At 46.3% G+C, this 14,617-nt stretch overlaps 1 protein-coding gene across 3 annotated transcripts in view; it reads left to right on the top strand.

Annotated features, from left to right (window-relative positions):
* Positions 1 to 14,617, top strand: part of elp4 (elongator acetyltransferase complex subunit 4) — a 459,315-nt gene that overhangs the window by 200,984 nt on the left and 243,714 nt on the right. The gene's annotated exons all lie outside the window — the stretch shown is intronic.

Genomic DNA, 14,617 nt, shown 5'->3' with positions numbered 1-14,617 from the left:
GTTGGTGTTTAAATGCAGTCTTCAAAAGTGCTACAAGTAAAATAGGTGTGAAATGTAAACCTTCAATGGACAATTGCACTTGGTAATGGTTTCTGGTTGGAGTAACTTTTCTTTATTAATCCTATCAACATTAATAAAGGAATGAGCACTTATTGCTAATATGTTTAATGAGTACAAAGGCTTAATGTAGCAAATAATTATTGAGTACATTCATTTAGTTAAAGTCCAGTGTGTTTCAGCGGTAAATTTCTTTCAGCTACATTTAAGGTAAATTGACTGTTTAGAAAGTAGAGCACCACCTGATCATACGGGAGGGGAATAAAAATCATTCACTTTAAAGAGTTTGAAAAAAACACAGCAGCATCGGTGTTTTGGCTAATAGCAATTTTTTAAGGAAGTACTTAACGTTTTGAGAAATTATCCAGTCATTAGTGTGTAATTTTTGAATATTCATTTATCGTTTTGTTCACGTGATGTGGGAGACCGTGGCACAGTCTCATTTATTGCCTATTCATGGTCACCCATGAAAGTGGTGGTTTGTTACCTTAAACTGCAAGGCATCTCTTCACGCACTCATTCTATTACTTCTGGAGTCCCATCTTTCTCTGCTTTCTGTTTCTCATTTTCATGCTGCACTTCAGCAACATCATCCAAAAGTATATCAGGTTCCACATGTTCACTGATAATGTCCAACTCTACCTCACCACCACCTCATTTGATTCTTCCACAATCCCTGATTTCTCATTTCATTTCATTTCGTGTTGCTCATCTAATAGTCAGTATTAGATGAACAAAATTTGTCCCCAGTACATTTTGAGCCAAAGCCAATATCTTTGCTACTCGCCGGGGCGGCACGGTGGCACAGTGGTTAGCACTGCTGCCGATAGCACTGAGGACCCAGGTTCGATCCCGGCCCTGGGTCACTGTCCATGTGGAGTTTGTACATTCTCCCCGTGTCTGCGTGGGTTTCAACCCCACAACCTAAAGATGTGCAGGTGAGGTGGATTGGCCATGCTAAATTACCCCTTAATTGGAAAAATTAATTTGGTACTCTAAATTTAAAAAAAATATTTGCTATTCGCTACAAACCCCATTTCCTAGCTACTGACTGCATTCCACTAGTTGGCCATTGTCAGTGGTTGAACCAAACTGTTCGCAACCTTTGCTGATTTTTCAATACTTTATCCTCTCCATCACTAAGACCGCCTACTTCCCACTCGATAACATGAACTGTCTCTGTCCCTGTTTTAGCTCATCTGTTGCTTAAATATTTATCCATGCCTTTGTCACCTCAAAATGCTATTATTCCAATGATCTCCTGGCTGGCCTCCAACCTCGGACCCTGGATAAATTTGAGCTCATTTAAATCGACTACTGTGATGATTGGGAGATGTTAGGAAAATTGGATTATAGATGAGGTTAAAATGTGTTTGTTTAAAAAGGATTTTGATTTGCTTCTCAGAAACAGTAAGTAAAATTGACTAGGAATGTGTTTATCAGTCTGGGTTCATGCCTGGTTTGACTGGGGAAGACCCTGGGGAGTTTTTTTTATAAATGTTTTTTTATTGGGTTTATGAACAAAGTATATTTATCATTATGTACACAGAACAAGAAATATATACGTGCATACATATATAGAAGAGAAGGGCACACCCAAACATACCAAAAAAAAGTAATAATAAAAAATAAAATAGAATAACTGGTCGGGTATTGTGCACCAGCTCAACAGCAGCAACTTTCGGGGCTGGTTTAGCACAGTGGGCTAAATAGCTGGCTTGCAATGCAAAACAATGCCAGTAGTGCGGATTCAATTCCCGTACCGGGCTCCCCGAACAGGTGGCGGAATGTGGCGACTAGGGGCTTTTTACAGTAACTTAATTTGAAGCCTACTTGTGACAATAAGCGATTTTCATTTCTGTACAACTGGCAAAATTATTTACAACACATAAGTAGGCAACTGTTTGTGGGGGGGAAGGGGGGTTGGAGACTGGGGAGGTAAATATACATTTGGGTGCCGGAGAAACAATTACAGTGGGAAATACTCAAATGGGTTTGGTGTTGGTGCTGTCACAATACTCGAATGGATTTGACCCTGGGGAGTTGATGTGCTTTTGCAGCCTACAGAAATAATGGGCACGATTGACCGGCCACGTCACGTCTGACCGGGAGCGCGGCGGGCCTGTAGATGCAGGATGAAGTCTCCCCCAGGCTTCCCAGCAGCCACAACGCCTCGTGAGATCGACCCAAGTTGCGCAAGGCGGCGCAACCAGAAATGCACCCACAATTGGTGGGACCAGGCCGCACATGCTTAAGTAGGTTAAGTCCCCAGGGAGGCCACAGCCAGGCGATGTTCAGTACTGGTCCACGCAAATGTGAACAAGACGCAGCAGTACCAGGGTTGGGGGGGGGGGGTGTCTGGGGCCATCGGAGGCCGCAGGATGATCAGGGATAGAGCAGGGTAGCACCCTGGCCCTCCTCCCGAAATGCAGGCACCTTGGCACTGCCAACCTGGTACTGACTGGATGGCATCTCAAGCCACTCACTCCTAATGTGGCATTGCAATGGTGCCAGGGTGGCACTACCAAGGTTCAGAGCCCAAGGGACCCATGCCCATGAAAGGAGGGTGGAGAGAGGTATGGAGGGTTCAGGGTGTTGGGCAGGTAAAAAGGGGCATCTGCGAAGTTGGTGGAGGGGTAATGGGTGGGGGTCCAAGAAGGGGGGGGAACTGTAAGCAGACATGAGGCGCGGCCTGAGGTGGGGGCTCCAGGCACCCCATAGCGGGATAGCCTCCTCTGGAGGGTGAATTAATGCACATGTGTGTGGGGGGTGACATTGCCTATGGGTAGGGCAAGATCCACACGCTCACTTAGCGGGGCACCCTTTCAAAATGGCAGCCTGATCTCTTGAGCTCAGCTCCCAGTGATGAAAAAATCAAAGTGGGCTCAACCAGTGACAAACTCCCGAGGGCCCAAAGAAAAGTGACGGAAGGTTATTAGATAGCGGTGGGAAACTCACAGCAAAACCCGCCACAAATGGCCCAGTGAGTTTTCAGCTTGGAGACATGTGGTCATTTAAAAAAAAACTAACTTGTATCAAAGTAGGTTACGGGAAATAAACACCCCGGGAAACATTCTTCCCAATAATCAACTATACAGTCTGTACAGATTTTTCTCCTTTTTCACTCTCCCCCTCCCCATCACCCAACCCCCTGCGACGAAGAGCTCCTCAAACACGGTCGCAAACATCCCCCACCTTTTCTCAAACTCCCCTGCTGAGCCCCTTAACTCATACTTTATCTTCTCTAACCGCAGGAAGTCATACAGGTCACCCAACCATGCTGCTACCCCCGTTTGCGATGCCAATCGCCACTTCAGCAAAATTCGTCGCCGTGCAATCAGAGAGGTGGAGGCCAAGACATCGGCCTTCCGCCTCTCCATGAGCTCCGGCTTCTTTGAGACCCCAGATATCGCCACCAAAGGGTCCGGGTCCACTCCCTCCTCCACTATCCTGGCTAAGACCGCGAACACTCCCGCCCAAAATCTTCCCAATTTTTCACAACCCCAAAACATGTGCGCATGATTCGCTGGCCACCGCCCACACCTCTCACACTCATCTGCTACCCCCTGAAAGAACCCACTCATTCTCGCCTGAGTCATATGCACCCTGTGCACCACCTTAAACTGTATCAGGCTCATCCTTGCACAAGAGGAGGTCCCGTTTACCCTTCGCAGTGCCACACTCCATATTCCCCAATTGATCTCCATTCCCAACTCCGCTTCCCATTTCTCCTTGATCTTAACCACCCACTCGCCTCCCTGCTCCCCCAGCCACTTCCATATATCCCCAATTCTTCCCTCCCCTTCCAAATCCAGAAGCAGCAGTCGCTCCAGCAGGGTGTACCCCGGCAATCTAGGGAACCTGTAGTTACCTGAACTCTCTACCCCTCGGCAGCTCTACCCTCTCCCTTAGCTCCTCCAGACTGTCGAACCCTTCTTCCAAATACAAATCCCTCACCTTGACCAGCCCCACCTCCCTCCACCTCTTGTATACACTATCCATCCCCCCCGGCTCAAATCCATGATTCACGAACAGCGGCATTAGCACCGACATCCCTTCCACCCTCCAGACCTTTCGTGCAAAGTCCCTAACCTGTAGTTACCTGAACTCTCTACCCCTCGGCAGCTCTACCCTCTCCCTTAGCTCCTCCAGACTGTCGAACCCTTCTTCCAAATACAAATCCCTCACATTGACCAGCCCCACCTCCCTCCACTTCTTGTATACACTATCCATCCCCCCTCAGCTCAAATCCATGATTCACGAACAGCGGAGTTAGCACCGACATCCCTTTCACCCTAAAATGTCTCCACAGCTGTTTCCATATCTTCACCGTGGACTGCACCACTGGGCTCCCTGAATACCTATTCGGAGCCATTGGCAATGCTGCCGTCACCATAGCCCTCAAACTAGACTCTTTGCAAGATTCCTCCTCCATCTTAACCCACTCTACCCCTTCTCCTTCCCACCACCACCGCACCTTGTCCACATTCGCCACCCAATAATAATGAAGCAAGTTTGGCAACGCCAGCTCTTCCCCCCCCCCCCCCCCCCCCCCCCTGCCTCTGCCTCTGCCTCTGTAGCAGGGTCCTCCCCACCCTCGTCACCTTCCCCGCCCATACAAAGTCAGAGATGATTGTGTCCACTTTCCGAAAAAAGAACTTTGGTATAAAGATCGGGAGAGCCTGAAAGCTAAACAAGAATTTCGGCAGAATATTCATTTTCACCACTTGGACCCTCCCCGCCAAATTTAAGTGCAGTGTATCCCACCTCTTAAGATTCTCCCTGGCCTCCTCCACCAGCTTCGTTAAGTTCCACTTATGGAGCCCCGTACATTCCCTCGCTACCTGAATCCCCAAGTACCTAAACCTATTCCTCGCTACTGTAAATGGCACCCCCCCCCCCCCCCCCCCCCCCTAAATTAGCGCACTGTGCCAGCTCATTCACCGGGAATACCTCGCCTTTCCCTACACTCAGCTTGTATCCCGAGAACCCTCCAAACCTCCCCAACAGGCCCATGATCCTTCCCATACTCTCCAATGGATCCGAAACATACAGCAAGAGGTCATCGGCATAGAGCCACACCCGATCCTCCCTCTGTCCCCTCATTATCCCTTGCCACTCTGCCAACTCCTTGAGAGCCAATGGCTCTATGGCCAGCGCAAACAGCAGCGGCGACAGCGGGCACCCCGCATCGTACCCCTGTGCAAGTCAAAGCTTCGTGAGCTTATATCATTCGTCCTCACCCTCACTCTTGGCGCCACATGTGGCGCCAAACCCAAAACTTCGAACAAGTACCGCCACTCCACCCGATCAAATGCTTTCTCCGCGTCCATGGACACCACCACCTCCTGTACCAGAGCTCTCGGCGGATTCATCACCGCATTCAACAGCCATCTTATATTTCTCGCGATCTGCCTGCCCTTCATGAAGCCTGTTTGATCTTCTGCAACCACCCCCGGGACACAATCCTCCATCCTCCCCGCCAATAACGTAGCCAATACTTTCACATCCGTATTCAATAGTGATATGAGTCTGTACGACCCACATTCCACCGAATCCTTCCCTTTTTTGGGATTAGTGTGAATACTGCCTGCATCATCGTCTCCGGCCACTCCCCCTTCTCCAATGCTTCGTTAAACACCCCCAACAGATGTGCTGCCAGGACCGCCGCAAATTCCTTATAAAATTCTGCCGGTTACCCATCCGGCCCAGCGGCCTTCCCCAACTTCATACCCCTGATACTATCCAGCACTTCCCTCAGCCCCAGGGGCTCCTCCAACGCCTGCCTCTTTGCTTGCTCCACCTGGGGAAATTCCAGCTTGTCCAGAAACCACCCCATGTCCCCTTCCTCTCCTCCTGGGTCTGCCTCATAAAGTCCCTGGTAATACTCTCTGAAGCCTCATTTATCTTCCCTGGCTCTGACACCACATCCCCAGCCCCGGCCCCAGTCCGGATCTTCAATATTTCCCTGGACGCAGCCTGCCATCGCAGCTGGTGCGCCAGCATGCGGCTCGCCTTCTCCCTATACTCGTATTACGCCCCTCTTGCCCTACGCAGTTGCCCTACCGCCCTCCCCGTTATCAGCATGTCTAATTTAAAGCACTGCCTTCAGTGCTTCCTAAAAAATGCCCGCCGACACCTCCCCATTCTGATTGATCACTTCCCCAATGATCACAAAAACCTCCATCTGCCAACAACCCGAGTCAAACCTCCACCCCGGCGGGAGATGTGGTCATTGCTGGGTGGAGCTCAGAAAGGCAGAGACGAGTTTGGAGAAGGTTTGAGAGAGAGACAGAGGATCTGAGCCCTAATCTGTCTGACTCTTGATTCCACAGTTCTTTCCAAGTAGGATAGTGTAAAAAAAAGAGTAATAATATTTTAAAGCAGAACAGTGTTGTCTGAAGACAAGGAAGAGGTTGAAACACCTCTTTGCAGCAGCTATTTGAAAACATTCAGCAAGAGTCTGAACAGGTTCCAACCAGAGTCAAATCTGTGCGGACTCGATGGGCCGAATGGCCTCCTTCTGCGCTGTACGTTCTATGTAATCTTGTTCATGAGATGTGCCAGCAACTCTGCTTGTGGTGAGAGCATGTCGGACAATAGAGAGCAAGTTAATATTATCATACAAACATGGCAACGTGTTGTTACATAGATGTCTTTCTTTATTCACCTGGATGCTGTGATGTTCCCTATAAGTTTGCTATGCACAGTACATGCCACAGGCATAGACCTGGGTTATTGTGGGATCCCACTTTGAGTAATCTAATTCTTACCAGCTAATAATACCAGTTGGAAGGGCATCAATGGGCCACAGGGCTCTTCCCCCAAAACCATTCCCTTCCAGTGCTGCTTTGGTCTTATGAAGCTAAGTTGCCCAGAAAAAGAAAGCTCTTAGTTATAATAGATCATGCTGATGAACCAACCTAGCTGTTCTAACTGCAGCGGTGAGTCAGAAGCATGGCTTTCAATTCTGAGGCCACAAAGCTGTTAAAACATGATGTCATGCACACCATTTCAAATTGAGAGATATGAAAGAAAATAAATGTATGTACTTCTTCCCCACATAATGTCTTTCTGTCTAATTTCAGTCACAACCCTTTATTGACCAGTTCTTGTAAGTGCATGAGTTTACAGCAGCAACCAGGTTGACTTTTCTCCATCTGTACTGTTTTTAATCCATCTGCATATTAATTTCAGATGTCGCACCATATTTACATCATGTTGTGATAGCAACAGGGCACATGTACTACAGGCAGTTTGCCACAGATGGCCTCATGATCCATATCCGTCCTTTGATCTTCTATTTAGGCATTAACATAAGCTTACCTTTGTCTAAGTTATAACACTTCATCCTGATGTCATCCAGGAACCTTAGAACCACAGAAAACTTCTGGCGCAGAAAGAGGCCGTTCAGCCCATTGTGTCTGAACTGCCAAAAAAAGAAGAGAGCCGCTCATTTTAATTCAATTTTCAAGAACCCAGTCCGCAGCCTTGAAGTTGCAGCACTTTAGATGCAGTTCTAGATACCTACTAAAATGATGAGGGTGGGGTTTGGATTCATCTATCAGCCTCATTTCAGATGCATTCATGATTAGCCTTGGTATTTTAACCAACCCATAAAGCCTGCCTCCTATTTGAGAATCTGTCACTTCAGATGCAGATTCAGTTTTATGTACAGGAGAAAAATAATAACCCAGGAATTGCACATGCTGTGTTACACTACATGTGCAAATCAAGTAATTCGTTAGCCACTTTCAATATGTGTTGTTTAGCTTGACTTTCACCATTAACACCAATGCCAAATTGATGAGAAATTGCGACCACTTCTCTCAGAACATTCATCACATATTGCATGCTTGATAAACCATGGTAAATCTCTCCTGATGGGATAGATCATACCCATTTAAATGTCAGCATGTAAATAATAACCCCTACTTTTTGGGTTATTACTTTTTCTGTTTCATGGGAACTAGAGTAGGCCATTCAGGTTCTTAAACTATGACAGAATAAACTAATGGTTCATCTGTACCTCAACTCTGTTTGCTGCCTTTCACATCCTTGATATCCGTATCTGAAAAATACATCAACCTCAATTGACCCCAGCATGCACTGCCTTTTGGACGATAGAGTTCCTTATTTCCACTATCTTTTGTGTGGCCTAGCTTTAATTTTATGGTTATGCCCCACCCCTCTGTTCTGGATTATCTCACTTTTTTTCTGATATCTACCCTATCAAGTCCCGTTATTGTTTTAAAGACCTGAATTAGATCATCCCTCAAAGTTTTCAACTCGAGAATAGAAACCAAATGAATGCAACCTGTGCTCCTAACTTAATCCTTTAAACCTAATATACTCCTGATGAATTTACATTGTACCCCTTCCAAGTGCAATATAAATATCAGAGTGCCTAAAACTGAACGCAGTGCTCTACGTGGGGGCTGTCCAAGGATCATACAGCTGAATCACCACTTCCTCGCATTTATATTTCAACAGTCTTGAGATCAGAGCCAAGATTCTATTAGCTTTTTTAAAATGTCTTTTGTACTTGTGAGCTTTGACTCATTTCTGTATATGGATAGTTAAATTGCATAGCTTTACAGCACCTTGCCTCTCAGCATTAAGGTATTCCAAATCATCTTCCTTGGATCGAAAGTGAGTGACTTCACACACTCTCACAATAAACTCCATCAATCTAGTTTTATTCCCTCACCTGGTCTGTCTGTATCCTATTGTAACGTCCTGTTCCAGTCTACATAATACACTACATCTCCTGAGAGAAAATAATCTAAAAATGTAGATGATGAGCTCAATATCCTTTCATTCAAGTCATTAACGTACATGGTGTAAAGCTCGGGTCCAAATACAGATCCCTGAAGAACACCACTTGTCACATTGTTGACTTCAACAGCTCCTATAGTGATGCAATGACCCAGAAGGAGCAGGGGCTAGTGCCCCAGGAGACAACGGCAAGAGACCTCAGAAAACCATCACGGACCAACGGGACCAGATCGAGGCTCTCAAGGCCGAGGTGGCAAGCCTGATCAGAACCCAGAAGGGGTTAAAAGAAAAAAATCGATGATCAGGAGAGCAGATCACGTCGACAGAACTTGGGAATCGTGGGGCTGCTGGAAAGAAACGAGGGGAGGAACCCAACAGTGTATGTGGCAGTGATGCTCGGGAAGCTGGTCGGTGTGAAGGGCTTCACCAAGCACCCGCAAGGTAGATCATGCCCACAGTACGCTTCGACAGCAGCTCGAAGCGGGGCAGTCACCACAGGTGATAATCGTGAGGCTGCACAAATACCAGGACAAAGAGTGGATCCTGAGGTGGTCGGAAGGTGCAAGAGGGTGTAAGTGGAAAGGAGATTCCATCCACTTGTACGAAGACGTAGGGGCAGACCAAGCCAAGCGTCGAGCCAAATTCAACAGTACCACCCCTGTACAAAATTGGGGTGTGGTTGACATGCTCTACCCTGCCAAGCTACGGGTTACATACCAGGGGAACGAACATTACATCGGTGCCCCGGAGGAAGCCAACAGGTTTCTCCAGAAGAATTGACTGGACAGACATCGATAGAAGTCGATGGCCAGAATGTGGGCTGCAAAAAGACAAGCGGGGCAGAGACAAACATAGGCAAAGTGCGGAGAAAGCGGGGGAAGGGTTGTGGAACATGCGGTCAGAGTTTAAATCGGGGAACCTGGCTAGTAGGGGAGCCGCTACACTAGCGAGCAAGCTGGTGTATGGGAGTACAGCAAAGGAGGAGGCCGTGGTGCGCCTCACAGGAGGGAGGGAATGTCTGGCAGAAGGGAGGGGAAACAGAAATTCAGGGGAAACAAAGGGTGAAAGGGGGGTGGAGTCCAGGGTTGCTTGATTGGTTTGGGTTCGGAGCGGGGTTCACTGCCTGGGTGAAGCTCCTGTACAATCTCCTATGGCAAGTGTATGGACGAACACCACCAGCTCCGAATACCTCCAACTGCCTAGGGGTACAAGGCAGGGGTCCCCATTATCCCCGCTCTTGTTTCCACTGGCAATCGGTTTGCTGGCTGTCGCCCTTGTATTGGAGGATTGGTGGACGGTCAATCGGAGAGGGGGCAGAAAGCAAAGAATCTTGCACTATGAAGATGACCTGCTCCTCTACGTATCTAAGCCCCTAGCCAGCATGTGAAAGATAACTGGACTCCTTCGGGACTCCAGCGCCTTCTCGGTTTACAAACCCAAGCTGGGAAAGAGTGAAATTTTCCTGGTAAATCGGTGAGAGGGAGGAGTTGAGCTGGAGGAACTGCCGTTTAAAGTGACCCAAACCAGATCCCTGGGGATCCAAATGGCCCACACCTGGAATAGGCTCCACAAATGGAATCTCTCCAGCCTGATGTGAGGGGTGCAGAGGGACCTGCAGAGATGGACTCGCTCCCTCTTTCACTGGCTGGAAGGATACAGACAATTAAAATGAATATGCTGTCTAGGTTTCTCTTTTTATTCAGATCACTCCCAATCTTCATCCCCAACTCCTTCATTAGGGTCGTCAAGTTAATCATGACCTTCAGCAGGAGGCGTAGTGGTTGGGCGGGGGGTTGTGTGAGAGCGCTCCTAGGGTACATAAGACGATTTTATAGCAGAAGCGGCACGTGGGAGGCCTTGTCCTATTGAACCTTCTATTTTACCACTGGCCGGCAAACGCGGAGAGGGTTAGGGGAGTGGCTAAGGAACCGGAGGTGAACTGGGTCCGAGTTGAGAAGGCCCCCTGTACGGGGATGTCTCTCCCGAGTGTGGGCCACTGCACCACTCCCTCCACCATTCACACTCTCTCTCTCGCTCCCGCCATTCGGCCCATCGAGTCTGCTCCGCCATTCAATCATGACTGATATGTTTCTCATCTCCATTATCCTGCCTACTCCCCATAGCCCCTGATCCACTTATTAATCAAGAACCTATTTATCTCTGTCTTAAAGACACTCGGTGATTGGCCTCCAGAGCCTTCTGCGGCAAAGAGTTCCACAGATTCAGCACTCTCTGGCTGAAGAAATTCTCCTAATCTCAGCTTTAAAGGATTGTCCCTTCAGTCTGAGGCTGTGCCCTCGGGTTCTAGACTTTCCTACTAGTGGAAAAATCCTCTCCATGTTCACTCTATCTATGCCTCTCAGTATCCTGTAAGTTTAAATCTGATCCTTCCTCATCCTTCTAAATTCCAACGAGTGCAGACTATTGTAAATAATGTAAAATAGTACTGGGACCTCAGTCACAGACATGGTGACAGTGTGGGACTCATGTTTTGTCCTTTTTATTGTGATAACATCTATTACCGTTGTACTTGCATTGTTCTTTGTCTTCTGCGAAGCTCTGTATTTAAATACAAATGCCAATAAAAATATATTTTTTAAAAAGGCAAGTCTCAATAGAACTTAAGAAATAGGAATAGTAGTAAGCAATACAGCCTTTTGAGCCCGTTCTGCCATTCACTAACATCATGGCTGAACTAAACTCTGCTATCCACCCTATTCCCATGAACTTTGATTCCCTTGGTGCCTAAAAAGCTATTGATCCCTCCTTTGAATATACTTGACTGAAAATCCACAGCTCACAACCCGTTATCCTAAGCCTATGAACCCAAGGTGGCCAGAGGAAACAACCGCTCTGCCTCTATTAAATTGATAGTTTAATGTTAAACTACTCAATTTAACCACAAATTATTGAGTGGTACTTCTAAAACCAAAATACAATAAAGATGGCAGAGGAGTTGATGTGTTGCAGATGTAGCAGGTGAGCTGGTGAACATCACAATCCACAGCAACCATATGTGCACTAAGAGTCTGCAGCTCAACGAACTTCAACCCAAAGTTGATGAACTGGTGTCCAAGCTCCAGACACTGTGATGCATTAGGGAGGGATAAAGTTGCCTGGACACTTTGTTCCAGGAGGCAATCTTAACAGTAGGTACAGCGGATTTAGTCCGTGGTCAAGAGCAAGGGGGTGTGATTAGAAATGCTTCAGGGAATCCAGAAGATAACATCGGAGGAGCCTCAGCTCTTAGACTTGTCCAACAGATCTGAGATTTTTGCAGCCTTTTTGGATGAGGCTGCAAGGAGATTGATCAAATTGACCACAGCACCGGATACAAGGGGAGTAAAAAGGAATGTAGTCATAGAGGTAGCATTTTCCATTGTGTTTTATTTCATAGGATACTGGCACCAGTCCTGAGGAAAATCCTGCAGCGGTGGCCTGGTGTTTGGCGTGCTGCCTCACAGCACTAGGGACCCGGTTCGATTCCGTCATTGGGTGATTATCTGTGTGGAGTTTCCACATTCTCCCCATGTCTACGTGGGTTTCCTGTAGATGCTTCGGTTTCCTCCCAAAGTCCAAAAATGTGCAGGTTAGGTGGATTGGCCTTGATCAATGCGTAGAGTTACAGGGATAGGACAGGGCGAGTGGGCCTAGGTAGAGTGCTCTTTTGGAGGGTCAGTGCAGACTTGATGGGCTGAATAGCCTCCTTCTGCACAGTAGGGAATCTAAGGAAAGAGGTATTTGGGACATCCTTCAATAGAACTGGACTGGGATTAGACTAACTGGCTGCAGTGTGGGCTTCAAACTAAGGAGTAGAGAGGAGGGTTCACTTGAGGGGAGATTTAGAATGTTAGCAAGAAAGGACAAGTTAATAATGTAGGGCAGTGATACCGGTAAAAATCGGAGTGTGATGAGAAAGAGAAAGTGCACAAATAAGTAGAACTAGAGATGGGAAAATACTAAAGACAAAGTAAAGGCGCATTATCTGAATGCACACAATATTTGTGAGAAGCTGGATAAATTGGTAGCATAAATCAAAATAAATGGGTATGACATGATAACCATTATAGATATGTGGTTGCAAGGTTAACTGAATATTTAACGATATTGGACATTTTAGAAGGATAGAAAGAAAGGACAAGGTTGTGTGGTAACTCTCTTTTTTTTTTATAAATTTAGATTACCCAATTATTTTTTCTAATTAAGGGGCAATTTAGCATGGCCAATCCACCTACTCTGCACATTTTTTTTTGGGTTGTGGGGGTGAAACCCACGCAGACACGGAGAGAATGTGCAAACTCCACACAGACAGTGACCCAGAGCCGGGATCGAACCTGGGACCTCAGCGCCGTGAGGCGGTTGTGCTAACCACTAGGCCACCGTGCTGCCATGTGGTAACTCTCTTAATAAAGGATGAGATCAGTACAGTAGTGAGAAATTATCTTGCCTCTGAAGAGATATGGCATCATTTTGGGTGGAGTTGAGAAATAGCAAGGGAAAGAAGCCACTGGTGAATGTAGTTTATATGCCTCCTTAACAGTAGCGACACTGTAGGACAGAGTATCTATCAAGAAATAACCAGGGCTTGTAAGAAGGTAATGCAATAATCATTGGCGATTTCAATTATAAATTGGACAAGCCAAATTGGCAATGGTGGCCTGGGGGATGAATTAATAGTTTCTGAGAACAATGCATTCTGGAACCAACCAGGGAACTTGCTTGAGACATGGTAATGTATAATGAGACTAGATTAATTAATGGTTTCATTGTAAAGGATCTTGTAGGCAAGGGTGATCCTAAAATAGAATTTAACATTCAGTTTGAGGGTTTAAAGGAAGAGAGTAGGTAAACGTTAGTCCCTTAGAACATGAGACTGCAGAATTAATAATGGGAAGCAAGGACTGACTTTGAAATAGGTATTTTGTGCCTGTCTTCACAATAGAAAACACACAAGACAACCAATGAATAGTAAGGAATGAGGGGCAAAATGGAGGGAGGAGCTCACTATGATGAGAGAAAAAGTACGAGGAAAACTAATGAGACTGAAGGATGATGAATCGACCTTCTGGCCCACATCCTTGAGTCTCAAAAGAATAAGCTGCAGAGATAATGGGTGCATTGGTTGTAATTTTGTAAGTTCTCTAAATTCTGGAACGGTCCCAACGCATTTGGAAAACGCAAACATAACATACCTATTCAAGAAAGGAAGGAAACGAAGCAGGAAAATAAAAGCTAGTTAGTCTAGTCTCTATCATCGGAAAAATGTTGGAATTCTTTATTAAGAAAGTAATAATAGGACCTTTTGGAAGATAATTTTACAATCAGTCAACATGGTTTTATGAAAGGGAAATTGTTGTTTGACAAATTGAGTCTTTTGAGGATGTAACAAGCATGGAGGATAAAGGGGAAATCAGTTGATGTAGTGTATTTGTATTTGAAAAAGGCATTCAGTAAGATGGCTCATAAAAGGTCACTGCACAAGATTAGAGCTCATGGTGTTAAGATATTAGTGTAGATAGAGGATTGGCTAACAGGAAAAAGAGAATCTGGATAAATTGGGTCTTTTGCACGTTGGCAATTGTAACATAGAAACTCAAAGTAGGAGCAAAAGTAGGCCATTCGGCCCCTCGAACCTGCTCCACCATTCATTATGATCGTGACTGATCATTCAACTCAATTCCAGTTCCCGCCTTCCCTTCCTTTGGTCCCTTTTTTCCCAAGATCCTTATCTAACTCCTTCTTGAAAATATACTACGTTTCGGCCTCAACTACTTTCTGTGGT

Source organism: Scyliorhinus canicula, chromosome 9, assembly GCF_902713615.1.
Source record: "Scyliorhinus canicula chromosome 9, sScyCan1.1, whole genome shotgun sequence".
Taxonomy (NCBI): domain Eukaryota; kingdom Metazoa; phylum Chordata; class Chondrichthyes; order Carcharhiniformes; family Scyliorhinidae; genus Scyliorhinus; species Scyliorhinus canicula.
Note: the sequence above shows the minus strand (reverse complement) of the source record. Positions and strands in the feature narration are given on the sequence as shown.